This window comes from Panthera uncia, chromosome A2 (assembly GCF_023721935.1).
Source record: "Panthera uncia isolate 11264 chromosome A2, Puncia_PCG_1.0, whole genome shotgun sequence".
Taxonomy (NCBI): domain Eukaryota; kingdom Metazoa; phylum Chordata; class Mammalia; order Carnivora; family Felidae; genus Panthera; species Panthera uncia.
The window spans coordinates 18,157,543-18,168,053 of NC_064816.1; the positions used below are offsets into that span (position 1 = coordinate 18,157,543).

General features: G+C 54.4%; 1 long non-coding RNA gene across 1 annotated transcript; it reads left to right on the forward strand.

Annotated features, from left to right (window-relative positions):
• The first annotated feature begins 4,315 nt into the window (after nucleotides 1-4,315).
• On the forward strand, nucleotides 4,316-8,674 carry LOC125929381 (uncharacterized). The gene is made up of 3 exons (XR_007459850.1): nucleotides 4,316-4,794; nucleotides 5,706-5,794; nucleotides 7,914-8,674. It is a non-coding gene; the product is annotated as an uncharacterized LOC125929381 (long non-coding RNA).
• Nucleotides 8,675-10,511: the final 1,837 nt, after the last annotated feature.

The following is a 10,511-nucleotide window of genomic DNA, read 5'->3' on the forward strand; positions in this document are numbered from 1 at the left end:
CGGAGCCGCCTGGGCCTTGGCACCAAACCCTCATTAGGAGAGACCCTGCACCCGGCTAGGCCGCCAGGGAAAGGGCAACAGGAAAAATCCAGTTTGAACTGGCGAGGCAGCTGCCAGCTTGGGAAACCCCTCAAGAAAGAATTTCCTCAAGCTGGTGGCTGGTAGGCCCATGGCTGTGCCAACTGATCAGAGGGGGGCTTCCTGAGTCTAGTTCCCTTCAGCCCCAGGCGCCTGACTCCAGCCTGGGGACTTACCCAGGAGCCCTGCAGCCCCAGAAAAGAGCCGGACACTGGCCGAGAGGTGGCTGCAGCCCAGAGTGTCCTGATGTGAGGGGCTGCCCTCTGGGGGTCTCTGGCTTCCTCCTCATCAGATTAGGTCATAGCCCTGCATGGAGCCTTTGGCTCCTAGAGAGTGGGAGGCAGTGGAGGACAGGGTCCATCCTGCTGAGAGACCTTGGGGGTCTTTTCTCATACTCTGTCCAAAGACGGCTGCAGGTCAGAGCAGCAGCAAGACTGCCTGGATTCCCTAAAAACCCCAGGCCTGGCTTTAGACCTCTCAGACCAAGAGGATGTGTTGACAGTAGGTCCACCTGCTTCACACACACACACACACACACACACACACTCACGCATGTGCGCGCGCACACACACACGGGGTGGAGGAAGGACTCTGGCCCCCAAGAGGTCTTCTCTGCCTGCTCAGCAAGGTCTCCTCTAACATGGACCATGAGCAGCATTCTCTAGGGGGGAAGGGGCAGGCAATGTGGCCGCTAGACTATACCAAGTGTCCACATGACTGTTTGAAAATGAATATCTCTTGTTCCTGGCTGTCAAGGTCCAGTCACTCAGCCTCCATAAGGATGGGTCTGCAGGCCCTCGGTCATAGTCATTTTTGTATGTTTTGAAGAATTTCCTAGGTCTTTTTTTTCCTTCTTTCTTGCTTTTTAAAATTTGCTCTGTTTGGAAATGAACGAGTGAAAGCAGCCAGAAACTCCAGCACAAAGGTCTTCTATATTTATTTTCACTGCTTTTCTTATGACCACTTGTAACAGCAAGACAAGATGATATAGACCAGGTAAAGGGGCCAAAGTCAGCCTTGGTCTCTTCTGACCAGCAGCTTCCCCCTGCCCACACCCTCCTCACCTGTGTGCACATGTGTACATTCACCTATTGATGGAAGAGGAATTCACTCATTCAACGAATATTTATCAAGATTCCCCATGTGCTAGGCATCCTTCCAGCACCTGTACACACAGCAGTAAACAAAGTGAAGGCCCTTGCCTTCCTTGAGCTTACATTCTAGGTGTGGGACTGAATTCAGACCAGAAACATGAAACATAATTAGTAAGTTACATTATTTGTTAGAAGATGGTCATACCATAGGTACTAAAATGGCAAGGTAGGAGCAATAGAGAACAGGGGGTCTGGAGGTGGGTCAAGGTGGCCTTCACTGAGAAAAATATGCTTTTCAGAGATTTGGAGAGGGAGGAAGTCATGTGGATGCCTGCAGGGAACATTCCAGCCAGAGGGATCAGCTGGTGCAAAGTTCAGAAGCAGAACATACCTGTGAGAGGAGCAACCAGGAAGTCGTTGTGGCTGCTGTTGAGTGAGGCAGTAGAGGGAAGGAGGGACAAGTGGGGGCTTTTGAGGGGGGAAGATGTGGGGCCTTGCCAGCCACCATAAGGGCTTTGGATTTTTCTCTGGGAAAGGTGAGACCCAATGCCAATTCTTGAACAGAGAAGGGGGCAGGATCTGATTCAGCAGCAACTCTGGATTATTCCAGCTGCTACATGGAGCTTAGACTCTGGGGTGTGGGATGGGGAGCCAAGGGTGACAATGACACACAGGCTATTGCAATTTCAGACAGACATGTCAGGTAGCTCAGCCCAGGTAGTGGCACAGTTGGGGTGAGATGCTGGACATGTGCTGGAGGTAAAGGCAGCAAAGTTCCCTGATTATTTGGACATGGGGGTGGAGTGGGGCAGAAACAAGTCTAGGGTGACTCCAAGGCTGTCTAGGGTCCAAACTGCCACTGCATCCACTGAAGGAGGCAGTTCTTGGGAGGGAGATCAGTTTTGCCCATGAAAAGTCTTAAAAATCGACTAGATATCAAAGTGGGGATGCCAAGTCGGCCACTGGGTATGTGACTCAAGTTCAGTAGAGTGGCCAGAACTGGACCCAGAGTCTGGGAGGCAAAGCCAGTGGACAGTAGTTAAGGTCAGGGGCCTGGATGAGATGAGGGTGGTGAGTGAAGACCGAAGGGCAGCAGTCAGGATGGAGCCCTGGAACACTCCTATTAGGAGATAGGAGAGCCAAGGTGGAATCAGAGAAAGAGCTAAGCAGGGGAGCCAGGAGGAAACAAAGGGGGAAGAGGGCATGGGGGAGCCAGACGGGGGTCAAATGCTCAAGGAGGTGAGCATGGAGCTTCAGCTGGGTTCGGCAATGTGTGGGTCACGGCTGTTTTGTGGAGGGAAGGGCAAGCCTGACTGGAGTGGGTAGAGGAGGAAGAGGTAGGACTGGTAAAACTATAATGTTTTTGTTTTGTTTTTGAGAGAGAGAGAGGGAGAGGGAGAATGAGTGGGGAGGGGCGGGGAGAGGGGGACAAAGGATCCAAAGCGGGATCTCTGCTGACAGGCTGACAGCAGCAAGCCTGATGTGGGGCTCCAACTCATGAACCCTGAGATCATGACCTGAGCTGAAGTTGGGCACTTAGACTGAACCACCCAGGCGCCCCAGGACTGGTAAGACTACAGACTGGTAAGATCTGTGTGAAGTGAGGGGAGCAGGGCCAACAGAGGCTTTTAGGAAGACTGAGAAGAAGGTACTGAGGAGGAGAGATTGGACCATGGGTGGGAGGTTGATGAAGGCCAGGGCTGTAGAGATAGTGGGCTAGAAGACAGTAGCTGGAGGTTGGACAGTTGGCATCAGGGTATACAGGGTGGACACTGCCTGGCCTGGCCAAGCCCTGGTAGCCAGGGACATGAAGGAGCACATGGAGGGACCCAGAGGACTCATCCAGATGTCTGCCTTGATCTCAGTTTAAAGTCATCCAGCAACTGATTTTCAAACAACTTGGAACAGGAATAATTGACTGGAAGTTACTTAGAAAGTGCAGCCCTGGAAGAAATCTGAAAGAATAAAATTGCTTTCAAAACCACATAAGGCTGCAAACCTGCCCTGCCACGCACAGCAGGACCTGGACAGTATTAGACTGCAGCTTGATCCCCCATACTCCCAGCCCCAACCCGAGTTCTGCAGAAGGCGGCCTCTGCTGTCCCCTGGCGGCCAATGGCGGGAGTCTGGGCTGTGCTGTGACCCGCCAGACACCTTGTAGGGCTGGGTGGCTGGAATGGTCAGCTATGGCAGTGCAGCCAGGCCCTGAGGCTCCAAGGCAGTCCAAAAAGTCCTCCAGCCTGGTGTGTGGGAGGAAGGCAGGCAGGAAGGCTCCAGGCGGGACGTGAAGGGAAAGGTGGTCAAAAAGGGGCCAGGACCTCAACGTTTGTCATCCTGGGTAGGTGAGCGAGGAGCTGCCAGTCCCACACGTGGCCAGGTCCTCAGAAGGCCAGACAGGGACCTCTACAGGGTTGCCTGATCTGGAAGGAAGGAAGGGGCTGAACTCCTAGAGCCACTCTTGACCTAGCCTTCTGAGACCCCCTCCCCACATGCCCGAACCCCTCTCCTATCCTGACCAAGTCCACCCTGGGGTCAAACACAACCGTCCCCAGGCTGGGCACGAGGGAAAGACACGGGGCCATCCGACCCCGAGGAAGCCAGGAAGTGGCTGCCCGGGATGGTCCCCCAAATTGGCGCCTGATCTCCGCTGTGAATTTGGGGAGGCGGGAGAGCATCCTGGAACAGAGGGTGAGAAGGTGCCACGACCAGAGGGAGTAGAAGGCGGCTGTTAGGGCACGTCCTGGGGATGGTCCGAGAGAACGGTCTTCCTCTATGGCTGGGAAGGCCAGGCAGGCGGGGATCAGGCGAGGGCCACGGGCGCTCCAAGTGGCAGGCAGATGGGCGGAGGCCGGGGCCAGGGTCGGAGACTAAACAAGGCGAGAAAGCAAGCCTGGTGGGGATAACCTCGAGTGGCAGCCGGAAGACAGCAGCGGCAGGAGAGGCAAAGGCTGCGCGAAGGCGGAGGAAATGCTGGGTCGGCCTCGGCTCCCGCGCTGCGCCTGAGGCACGCCAGAGGGCGCCGCTGCCCCGCGAAACCTTGCCGGGCCTCCGGCGGCCACAGAAGTCCAGCACTCCCGCCTAGAGAGGACCCGGAAGAGGCGGGGCGCGAGCTCAGAGGCCGCTTCCGGCTTTAGCCCGGCCTGGAGGGCGGAGGGCGCTGGGGCGGGGCGTGGGCCCGAGAACTTGAGGAGCCGGGTTAAGAAATGGGGAGGTGTGAGGGGCTGCGCTGCGCGGGGTGGCGGACGGTGGCCGGAGGCCGCGGGGGACGGGACAGGCGCTGGTCTGCGAGGCTGCACCCTCGCAGCTCTCTGCCCTGTGCCTGAGCTCTGGGCCTTTCCCGTTGTGAAATACAGTCCTGGGGCTCCTGGGGAGCCTTAGCTCTGAGCAAGCCCTGGGGGCAGGGCATAGAGTGCTTCGAGCCGTGGAGAGATGCGAAGGGAACTCCAGCAGGGGAAGTGGGGAGTGCTTTCCCCCACAAAGGTGGGAAAGCAGGTGTGGGGCGCGAAGAATCTTTTAAACTAATATTCTTTAAATGTCTATTTGGAGGAGAGGCCAAGTCTGTGGAGAAGGCTGAAAGGGGACCAACCAGCCCAAACTTGCTAGAAGAAACAGTTCAGCCCAGGTATACATACACCCCACTCCATGTCCCCGGAGCTACCTTCTAGGCGACAAGGGACAACCGTGTCTCCTTCAGCTTTCCTCCATCACCTTAACCTTCTGCACCATATAGTGGTCCCCCTCTGTCTCCCTCCCTTCTCCCTTCTCCACAGGGGCATTACTCCTCATAACTGCCAAAGGGAACTTTAAAATAGCAGGTCATGTCACCCTCCCTTAAAAACCCGCTAGTTGTGGGGTGTCTGGGTGGCTCAGTCGGTTAAGCATTTAACTTAGGCTCAGGGTGTGATCTCATGGTTTGTGAGTTTGAGCCCCACATCAAGCTCTACACTGACAGTGGGGAGATTGCCTCTCTCTCCCTCTTTCTCTGCTCCTGCCCTGCTCGCGTGATCTCTCTCTCAAATTAGTTAATTAAAAAAACAAAAAACAAAAAAAAACACCCTAGCTGTTAAACAAAACAAAACGTTAGTTGTTTCCATCACAATTAAATTTGGAATAAAATCTAAACTCGGCCCTGATGATCTGGCCCCTGCTACCACCCCCTGGTGCTAGCCCACAGCCTGGACATCTGACATCCCATGGTGGCCTAGAACCTTTGCTCTGGCTGATAGCATCCTAAAAACTTTTTTCCAGCAGCCTGAAGCAGGCCCCAGCCAGGCTCATTCCTCTGCCTAGTTAGCTTCAGTAGTAGCATCTGCTCCATGCAGTGTGGCAGAGCAATGTCCCCTACTCCCAGGACTCAGTGGCCAGCATCCCTCCCAGGACAAGTCCCCTTTCTCTTGCCCCTCTACTCCCAGTTACCATCGGCAGGAAGCCCCTGAGCCCAGGTGGCTGGGCCTTGGAGGCACCTCATGGGCTGCTTGCTTTTGCATCACCTTCATTAGGCTGTTTTTGCTCCTTCATTAAATTAAATTCCAGGAAGCATTGCTAATGAAGGCCCTAACAAGTCGCGGGAGAGGCTACCAGCCCCAGCCTTTGGACAGCATGACACGGAGGGCTGCAACAAGGTGAACAGAAGAGTGGCTCCTGGGGATAGGCTGATTATCATTTCCCAGGCCCTCTGAGGACCCTGGGTTTCTTGGGGAGCTGGCCTTTAGAGGCTGTGTATGTGGCAGACACAGTAGCGAGTTGGACCATGAGCTCTTCAAGGGGAAGGAGAGGGGCTGAGCTCAGACTTGACCACCAAGCCCCAAGGGCTCCCTGGACAGTTCTCCCCTACTCAGTAGCAGCTTGAGTGCCAGGACCAGTTGTATTTGCAAGGCCAGGCATGGGTCACTGGCCTAGAGATGCTGATGCCTGCTGCAGGCTCAGATGTACCCTTACCTCAGCATCTCTTAGGGACTTGGGAACTCCTTGACTGCCCTACTCAGTGAAGCCCTATGGCAGTCTTCTCTCACATCACAATATGTACCTCTTGCTCTTGCTATTCTGGCCAAGCTGACCTCCTTTCTGTTCTAGGAACACCCTGTGTCTTTCTACCCCAGGGTCTTTGCACTTGCTATTACCTCCACCTATTACTCTTTGGCTTATCACACTATTGGTCTCTTATCATTTGAAGATCTTCTCAGACTGTTACTCCTGTGTATACTCCCAGTGGCTCTCTTGTCACCCTGTTGATTTCCTCTGAAACTGTTTCTGTTTCCCTGTTTACTTGTTTGGCATGTGCTCCTGAAGGGCAGGGTCCCAGCTGCCTCTCTCTCCCTAGGGTTCTCAGCACAGTGGCACAGTAGACAATGGTTGAGTAGATGACTCATCTTCTCAGACCCTCCTGTCCCCATGTCAGGTGGAGCCCCCTACCCCATCCAGAAACTTCTGGCCTGGGTTCTTCATGCCAAAGCCAATTATCTTTGAAGGAGGCAGATGACCAGGAAGGGGGACCCTGGACTCCAAGACCTCCCAGGCTTGGAACTGTTTCTCTGGAGGGAAGAGAAGCCTGGGAAGAGAGGTTTGAAAGGAAGGAGCAGAGAGGGAAGGGTACCTGACTCCAATCTCAAAACTGCTTCTGGGCTAAGAAGCAGGAAGGGGGAAGTGCAGGGGATGTACCCAGGAGGTGGAGCCTGGCTCAGGGCTGCAGGGAGGGAGCCAGCTCTGGCCACTGAGATCTACAAGCAGAAGCTGCTGAAGCCCTATCTGCAAGGCCTGTGATTTGGTGATCAGAGTTGCTGGGGACTGCCACCTGGGAGCTATGGAAATGGGGTGGTCAGGACCCTGGACTTTGGGTATCCCTGTAGGGTCCTGCCTGTTCCTGGACTCTGAATGAGGGCAGACACACCCACCCCGAAACTGTCTTTGAGGAAGTACTCATAGCTTCCCCTTCCTGGAGCCTGTGGGCTGGGGTGTCATGGCCCACTGAGGGGGTCTCCATTCCTCACCCTGCTCAGCCTGGTGCATGGTAGGAACTCAGTACAAGCTGCACCTGCTCTGTGGAGTGTGGTGAGCCCCAGGGCTATTCTAGCTGTCAGAGTGAGCAAGGGAGTTGAGTGAGCCGGCAGCTGCCACTTCTCCATTCTGGCCAGAGTGCTGTCCTCAGTTCTGCTGGCTGTCATTTCACTGTCTTTATGGTCTAGTCCAGGTGGTGCTGGACCAGTGTGCACAGAGACAAGTCCTGCTTCCTTTGGGGCCCATGAGGCCCTGGCTAGGCAGCTATCCTCTGCTCCCAAAATGACATCTCTCAAAAAGACTCCTGGGTTCCCAAACGGGAGGGAAGCAAGCTGTCCGTGTTGTCTCTGGATGACCATGGATGGGTCCCAGCCCCTTCTGATTCTCAATTGCCTCAGCTGTAAAGCAATGGGGTTTCTCCAGCTCTGACCCTTGATTTTCTCCCTGGCCCCTCCCCAAACCTGGTCTCACAGTTTCACCTCCAGATTCCCTGTTCCTGCCACATTCTTCCTCAGCTCTCTCCTCCCTCTACCACTCCCCACATCACTTCCACTAAGAAGCCTCCTTCCCAAGCACAATTAGTTCCTGCCTTCTCTGCACATACAATAATGGCAAATACTGTTATAGTGGCAGCAGGATTAGTTGTTTACAGCTTTCCTAGTTCCAGGAGGTGGGGGGGGGGGAAGGGGGAGAACCCCTGGAAAGGTTGGGGGAGAGTTTGTGTGATTCATTCATTTCATTTGACAGATATTTACCTGCACCCTCAAGGATTATTCTGGGCCTGGAAACAGAGACCCAGATGGAAGAGACTCACCAGCAAGACAGTGGGATCTGGGCCTGGGGTGGGGAAAGCTCCAGGACAGTGGAGTCCTAGAGGCCCAGCTCACAGCCATGGAATGAGAGATAGGGAGGAAGAATGAGTGGAGAGGGATCAAGGGGAGGAGCAAGAGGATGGAGTGAACAAGGTCAGTCACATGGCTTGAGCGTGGATGTGTTAAGTGGGGGGAGATCAGGTGGACCTTGGGTGGGGACAGGGCCTTGCAGAGATCACTATCATAGGACTCACCCCTACTTAGAGTTTTCCATGTGCCACTCACATGGAAACATTTTACATTTTACTTTCATTTCCTCCCTTAGTCCTGACCTTAGCCACTGCAGTGGGTTGATGTTACTGTTAGGCTCATTTACTGATAAGAAAATGGAGGCAGAGGGAGTTTCTGGTATTTCTCCAAAGTAATATGCAGCTAGTAAGTTTGTAGACTGCTCCTCAGAGTTCTTGCTGTCAGTTGCCCCTCTACCACGTCTACTTCCTACACAATCCAAACCAGAATGTCTGGGTTTTATCCTCAGGGCACTGTGGAGCCACAGAAGGTTTATGAGCAAGAGAGTGATGTGATTTCTTTCAGCAGGATCCCTTGGCTGCCATGTAGAGGATGGATTGTAGAGGAAAGATGAGAGCCAGGGAGGAGGCTGGAGGCCCATGAGAAGAGACAGAGAACAGAGACACACATGTGAGGTGGGGGTTGAGGAGGGGAAGAAACTGACAGGGTGTAGGGGTGGAAGGGGGGGGGGGGCTTGCTCTGGCTGGTGAGAGACCACAAAGTGGAGAGACTAGGAGCAGGGGCCACTGGAGGTGCCTAAAGTGTCTAGGGGAGGTTTCAGAGCAGTGATGGACATGGGGCTGGTGATTAGGGGAGAAGCTGGGCTGGAGATGACAGAATAGGATTCAGAGCCCCAGGAATGGAAGGGAGGCATGTGAATGGAGTGGCAAGCAGAGGCCTAGCCCTACCCTTGGGGCCCCCATGGAGATGGAGAGGGGGAAGCTGGGAGGGGTGGAATAGGGTTGCTGGACACTTTAGGAAGAACGAATAATTAGAGGGAGTGACTATCAGGTGGAAGTGTGCAAGGACCACACAGCCTGGCCTGAGGCTGGAGGAGGACATGCCTCCCTGTGGCCCTGTCCTGCCCTGCCTCCATCGATTGGGGTCTGTGTCTGCCCACCTCTGGTGAGCCTGGCCTCCAAGGGGCTGACAGGTTCTCCCCGTTGCTCAGCAACTGCAAGAGCTGTTGGCTGTTGCTAGGAGCCAGCTGGGGAGGCCCAAGGAGGTAGGATCAGCTCTCAAATGTGGGGCGGGGCTGATGGGGGAAAGAGGCCTGCCTTGGAGCTGGGTTTGTAGCCTGTGTGTGGACAGGCTGTGTTTTTGACTGTGTGCACCCATTTTATAGTGGGTTCTATGGATTTGAGGCATGTTGGAGGTTGGTCCTATGACTAATGAATAGTACATATCTCTGAGTGTCTGTGTTCCTGGATGGCCATTATATGTTTTCACCATGTTTGCTGCATGTTTGTGACAGAGCCTGCCTGAGCTTTGGCTCTAGGCAGGAGAGGATCCTTGGAGAACCATTGGAAGACCTATAGTCCAATGATTGCTCCTCAACAAGGGAGCCATTCAGATAGGGATCCACAGACAGTCCGCGGAGAGCAGACAGCTGAGGATTTGGAGCTGAAACAAGATGTGTGGCAGGGTGGTAAGGAAGGAGTCTATGCTGAACAGGGGGTCTGTGGGTGGCCAGCTCCCTTCCTGGCTTTGTGGACCTTGTCTTTGGGCGGGGCCTCCTCGACTCACAGCATTGGGGCCACACAAGAATCTTCGTGGGTAACCCTTGGCAGACTCTTTCACTGGAAGTCCATTGGAGGTCAGGGCTGTGGGCTCTTCTTGAACAGTATTAGAAAGACTGCAATGTTCTGCTAGAAACGATGCTGCCTCCACTCCACCTTTGCCCAGCCATAGGGTTGCAGCCACTGTCCAGTAGGGACAGGTCATAGGGTCAGGGCCACTTATCTTTCCATAAGTCCTTCCTGCCCGCTGCCTCTCTCTTTCTCCCTCTCTCTCGGTCTGGTTGCCATGTCCCAGGCTGAAGTCCAGGATGCCTACATGCAGGAGAAGGCCTCCTAGATCAGAGAAGGATGGATAAAGCCTTGTGTGACAAGAGGAGGCACCCTGGCTGAGGGAGATAGCTTGGGCAAAGGTGTAGAGGTGGCAGTAGACATTTTTTAAACTGCAACTCGAGAGAGAAGGGGCCAAACTCGCCTTAAGACAGAGAAAGCCGAAGTTTAGAGAGGCTCCGGGGCTCCGTAGATCCTGAAAGAAGTTTATTGGGTTCAATAACTTTAACAAGAGAGAAGACACGCCTCCTTCACCCAGCTAGCCCGTCTCGCTTAAGCTCCAGGGCTGATTTCTGCTCGCCTAAGAGGTGCACCGGATCCCCACCCTCGGGGTACAAGATCCGCCCGCCTCCGCCGTTGGGCAGCGGGGCTCCGGGAGTTCCGCATCCAATCGGAGC